The following is a 6,663-nucleotide window of genomic DNA, read 5'->3' as shown; positions in this document are numbered from 1 at the left end:
CCTCACCTCAGTCCCTCCTATACATTAATGCCCAGTAATCTTTCTAAACCCACTATTCAGCAAGGTGCATCCCTCAACAAAAATTCTTTTTGACCAAAACAAAACTTCAAATTCTTAGCCTAGTGGTGGTAGGCAGAATTCTTAAAATGAGCCAGTGACACTCATCCTTATATAATCCATTCTCCTTTGAGTGTGGTTGGAACCTGTTAATAGGATGAGTTATCACTCCCACAATTATGCTATACAGCAAAAGGGAAATTATCCAGCTGGACCCAATTTAATCATATAAGCCTGTTAAAAGCAGAGAATTTTCTCCAGCTGGTAGCAGAAGAAGAAATCAGAGATTAGAAGCATGGGAAGGATTCAACAACAGCCAGCAAGGAAGCAGGAACTTCAGTCCCACAACCACAAGGAGTTGAATCCCGCCAGCCAAAGGAGCATGGATGCTGATTTTTCCCCAGAGCCTCTGGTTAAGAGCCTAATCTGGCCAACACTGCCAGATTGAGTTCTGCCTTGTGACTCTGAAACAGAGACCCCAGATTGAGCCTACAAGGACCTCTGACCTACAGAATTATGATATAATAAGCAGTGTTCTTTCAATCTGTTAAATCTTTAGCAATTTGTTATGCAATGTCTTAGTTCAAGCTGCCTTAACGAAATACCATAGGATAGATGGCTTAAACAACAGAAGGTTATTTCTCACAGTTCTGAAAGCTGGGAAGTCCAACATCAGGGTGTCAGCATGGTCAGGTTCCGGTGAGGAGCCTCTTCCTGGTTTGCACATGGCTGTCTTCTTGTTCTGTCCTACATGGTGGAGAGAGAGATCATATCTCTGGCCTCTGTTCTTGTGATGACACTAATTCCATTCATGAGGTCTCCCACTCTCATGAGCTAATTACCTCCCAAAGGCCCCACCTCCTAATACCATTACACTGGGGGTTAGGGCTTCAGCATATGAATTTTGGGGAAGATACACACACTCGGTCCCTAGCATGCAGCAATAGAAAATTAATACACTTGATATTTCAAGACCTTAAGAGTTCTTATTTGGCCTACATGTCCAATCCATCTCTCAAACTTAAGCTCTGGAGTGACTATGGGGTTCGAATCTGAACGATCACTTGCTGGACAATTAATGGCATCTATTCCTCCTCTATATAGTTAGGATATTTGTAGAACCTTCTTCATGAGATTGTTGGGAGGATTAAATTAGATGATCTAGCAAAGCACTTAGTACAGTATCCAGCAAAAAGTATCTGCTGGGTAAATTGGGTTTTTTTTGTGTTGTTATTATATTCTCTGCAGACGTTCCTCTTAAGTCAAATGCGCTTATTTATTAACCTAGGAAAATACACTCTTTTCTTGGCTCACATCATGCCCCTTTCCCTTGCTTCTCTACCTCTCAAATACCCATCCTTCCACGCCTTGCTCAGATTCCTCCCTGCTCTGTGAAACCTTCCCATATCCTTCCAGTTCATGGTGGTCTATTCTTTGTATTAACTGCTCAAGAACCAGAGAATGGTGTAAATACTTAGACTGTCTCATATCTAATCACTTAAAAGGATGTTTTTTATTATAAAAGAAATGCCTGTTTGTTAGAGATAATTGGGAAAATCCATAACAGTTCAAGGCAGGAAATGAGTCACCTGCTGCCATTATTAATATCTCCTTCCAGACTTCCTGTTTTTGTTGTTTATGGATATATAAACATATAGGAAAATGGTTGCCTTCCAGAGAATAAATCTTTGCATTAGTCCACCCAGGGCATGCATCTGCCTGAGAAGAGACTAGGATGTGTTCACAGAAGGAATTCATAGGGAAAGTACAATGTGACATTGAACCTTACTCTTGCAAAATAGGATTTTGCAGAAAACCAGGGTATTGAGAAGTTTTAGCCAAGGTTCCTGCATTAGTTTCCTGTGGCTGCCATAACAAATTACCACAAACTTAGTGGTTTAAAACAACACAGATTTGTTCTCTGACAGTTCTGGAGGTCAGAAGTCTGAAAGGAGTTGAAAATGTTGTTAGGGTTCCTTCTGGAGACTCCAGGGAAGGCAGCTCCTTTCACCTTTCAGCCTCTACAAGCACCCACATTCCTTGGCTCATGGCTGAATCACTCTGATCTCTGATTCCATAATCACATCACCTCCTAACCTTAACCCTCCTGCCTCTCTCTCATAGGCACACTTGTGGTTCCATTGGGGTCACCTGGATAATCCAGCATAATCTCCCCATCTGAAGATGCTTAACTTAATCATATTTGCAAAGTCCATTTTACTTTGTAAGGTAACATAGTCAGAGGTTCCTGGGATTTGGATGTAGCCGTCTTTCAAGGACCACTATTCTGTCTACCAAAGTACCCTGGAAAATAGAGCCTGAGGTAAGGATTATGTGCTGATAGTTTTATTGTAATGTATGAATCTAGGGCAGTAAGAGTGAAGAAAAAGGGAAGTAAAGCAGCAAGAATGCAAAGCAATGCAAGATGATGATGACTGAGCAGACCACTGCCTCAGGATGAGCTGAGAGAAGACACAGCAGCTTGCTCAGTGGGTGAAGGGTTCAGCTCCGTGGGAGTCAGGTTATGCGGAGAAACTGTCTCTTGGAGCAGTCAGTTGAAGAAAGGAATGAGAGGGAATTTATCTGTCAGGTTCCCTCCCATATCTTATTTCCCATTGATCAAACGTTGCCCCATGTGGAGTGAATTCCTACACATTTCTGGGCCACATCATTTGGGCCCCTTTGAGAGTTTTTTGTAAGGCCTATGCCCTTCGGTGTGGTGTTGTGTCTGAGTCTGGAAGTGGTGGGAGGAACCAGACACGCCATGAGCATTTGGTCAGCCTCTGGAGGCCTACAGGGAAGTGACGGCCAAGACAGAGCCATCAGCTGAGGGGCCAGGTTGCACCAAAAGAATCCGAGAAAGCAAGTGAAGTCAGGGGAATCTGAGGAGGCCCCTGAGATGTATCCAACACATTGCACCTCTTGAATCCCTCAGATCCCTCAGACCCTCCCTTTATATCCTCTTCCAGGTCATAATATGAGGCATGCAGTTATTTTTTGAGAACAAGATGCCCTCACTTCTCCAATCTAGTCAGTCATAGAGTCCCTTCGTGGTTATAGCCAGTCTAAATTTCCAATAAAACTGAAGGCAAGAAGATTAATAGAGCAAGCTACATTCCCCACTGTGCTGGTCCCAAGGCCATAACAATATTCATCATTCCATCCTCTACCACCCATTCTAGGCCTCTCTCTCTCCCTTGGCCTGCACTTCTTCTGGTCTACGTTACTAGAGCTTGGTGTGCCCTATCTGGTTAAATGGAAGATGATTTGACACCAACATTTTATTCTCTCCAGAGTGACTTCCCAGGGGTTGGAGCGCCATTCTGCAAAATTGGCTCTGTGTTATGTTAAAAAATAAATTAGGCTATGCCTCCCATGTCCACTGCGTAGATGAGGCTGCAGTAGGTACAGGGCCTCAGGATCAGGCACTGCTGCCTTTTGCAGCTCAATCATTGGCAACGATGTCAATCATGGTTCCCTGCTGGCTTAGTGTCACAGGACCAAAACAACTCTGCAAACAGGAATGATCAGTAGTTATGCCATTGGGTAGAAAGGAGTTCATTAAGGGCTACTGGGAGGAGCCATAGGTGTTTTGGAAGGAACTCAAGAATGGAAAGCTGCAAGGGAAGCAGTTCTTATAAAATTATTTTAGCAATAGCTACCGTTTATTGAGCATCTGTGTGCCAGGAGCTATATGAGGCCCCTTTTTTTTAAAATAGTTGATAGGAAGAACAATGTTGAGATAACCACAGGATCTGAGATTAAAAACTGCCTACACTTCAGTCACCTAATTCAATCAATATTTTTATTTTTTCCACATGCATATACAGTTCTTTCATATTCCTTATAACATTATAGATATAACTTAGAATATTAATTTCCACCTTTTCACTTTGATTTTTACCTTAAATAATATTTGCATTTTGTGAAAGTCACAAATTTATCTCGCTTTCTTCCAACTTGCTCTTCCCCCACATTGTAACCAATGTTAACAGCCTGGGAACATCTCTCTCTATGTTCATTTAAAATAATAATGGTAATAATAACAGCAAACCGTTACTCAATGCTTATTACAAGGTAGGCATTGTTTTGTTTTGTTTTTACCACATTACCTGCTATAGCTTATTTAATCCTCACAACAACTTTAAAAGAAGTACTAGTGTTATCCTCAGTTTTTACACATGAAAAAATTGAGGTCCAACATATACAAAATATTCAAAAATATAAACAAATACCTAGACACAAGCAAAGGAAGTTTTTTGGTCATTTAAAATAAATAGGAAATGTGGAACACACAGTACACATTTCATTGCAGTAGCTTTTCCAGTAGAGAATATCATTGCCATCTCTCTAAGTCAACAGGTCCAGATCTAACAGATATTTTAGGAGCAAACAATGCCCCATTGTTTGAAGGTACCATCATTCATTGGCCCTATTGATGGGCATTTATGGTGCTTCCACTTTTTTTGGCCACCACAAATGATATAGCAATAAATACCCTAGAATATAAATCTCTAGCTGCTAGCACTTTTATTTCTATAGGATAGGGTCTATGGGCATTAGTGCTAAATCTGGAATCCTCCATATGAAATGATAAGCACAGCCGTGAGCTGTGCCAAAGCATCAGACTCTTGAAATGTGTGAGCTCTCCAGAGGTCAGGGCGAGAAGATATACCATTTACACGGCCAAGGAGCTGGTAGCCAAAGAAGATACAGCCAGGGCAGCCCTGAGCTGGCCTCCTCCAGGGCCCTCCTCTTAGGTGGAGGCCAGCTCAGGGCCCAGCCTCTGTACATATCCCAGTCAATTCACAATTTCTTTGGACATCTCTTGGGCATAGAGAGCTGTAGCAATCACACTGCCCTGAGTACCGAGGTATCCACCTTCTAGTCTCAGAGTGTTCATTCCAAAGATAGAAGGGAGGAAAAAAAAATGAAACTACTTATTTCCTCTTTCTGCTTCCCTAAGAACTCTGGTTGTCCCTGGGGAGGCTCACATTAGTCTCTGCATCAGATCCTACATTTTTGTAGCTGTATCACTGGATAAAGATAACATCAGATGGGGAAAAAATGAAAGAAAACATAAAAGGTAAATGAGAGAGGTGACAGATAGTGGTTGGAGTGAAAGAATAGATGTTCTTGACCTGCCTAGTAGAAGAGAAAAACACTTAAGTAAAGTGTTTTTCTCAAATGTCTATTGTAAATAAATGTTTACAATAGTCTGATATGTAGAAAAACATGCATGTGTTCAAGTAGGAAAGCATCTTCAAGTAACAAGACAAGTTTAAAAACCGATTTCAGTAATTTAAAGGGCTTATTTTTCTTGCATAATAAGAAGCCCAAAGGTAAGCAGCTTCTGGGTCAGCAACTCAGCAATATCAGGTCCAGTGTCTCTGTGTGGTCGCCGGGCCCAAGTGGAAGATGCATTAGTAATGTTGCTAGATGTTCCCAGACTCCCTTGTATAAGGCTCAGACCATTTTGTATTCTCTAAAATACAACATATATCTTAGACAGAAGATAAACATTCCTAACACGTAAAGAACTTCTAAAACTTGAGATGAAAAGCAACAACAACCCTATAGAAAAATGAGCAGAGTTTACGAATGGTTTCACAGAGGGGAAATGCAAGTGACCCCAGTGCAAATATATTATAAGAGCTCAACTTCCTCTGAATATGAAAAATGCAAGACAGCACTATACTGAGATATCATTTCTCAGCTATCAGATTGGTAAAAATCCATAGTCCAACAACATTCTGTTGATAAAACTTTCAGGAAACAGGCTCTCTCCTAAGTTGCTGGTGGAAGTGCAAAAGGGTACAATCCCATGAAGGGAAATTTGGACCATCTAGCAAAATTACAAGTTCACATAACCTTTGACACAGCAATCCCACTTCCAGGAATCTATCTCAAAAAGTAAACTAGTAAAAATATAAAGTGACGTAGTATAAGGATATCCATTGCCAGTAATTGTAATAGTGAGGGGATGGAAACAATCCAGACGTCCATCAATAGGGCACTGGTTGAATACATTATGGTGCATGCATACAATGGAGTATTATACAACTATAAACATGAATTAAAAGGTTCTCTATATACTTACTTGAAATAGTTTCCAGGATATATTGTTAAGACAAGCAAGTTAGAGAACAGGGTTTATAGTATGCTATCTTTCATTTAAGAAAGGAGGGTAATATGAATATAGAAACATATATACTTATCTTATCAAAAGGTAATAATGGAAGAATAAACCAAAAACCAATAAAAATGGGGGACCTATAAGGAGAGAGAAGGAACATGACAGAAGGGCAGAGATGGAACCTAGACAACTGCATGTAACTTGGATAGTTTTAAATTTGTACCTAAGTAAATGTTTTAAATAAAATTAAAGTTAAAGACGAAGAGGAAACTTATAAAAGTTGGAAAAATGGAAACTCATAATAATAATGGCATATTAGATTGGTGGTTTAGCCACCCAAAGAAGAGTTGTTACAAATGACTCTATAAAACAGTATGTTGACAGTATGTCCTTAAAGGGGTAGATCCTAAGGACTAAAAAGAACCATGAAGAAATCTTAAACTGCATTCAGTGGTGTATCAATCAGGACA

The sequence above is a fragment of the Orcinus orca genome, chromosome 8 (genome assembly GCF_937001465.1).
Source record: "Orcinus orca chromosome 8, mOrcOrc1.1, whole genome shotgun sequence".
In the NCBI taxonomy this organism is placed as follows: Eukaryota; Metazoa; Chordata; class Mammalia; order Artiodactyla; family Delphinidae; genus Orcinus; species Orcinus orca.
The sequence above is the reverse complement of the archived record's forward strand: the minus strand, read 5'-3'. Positions refer to the sequence as shown.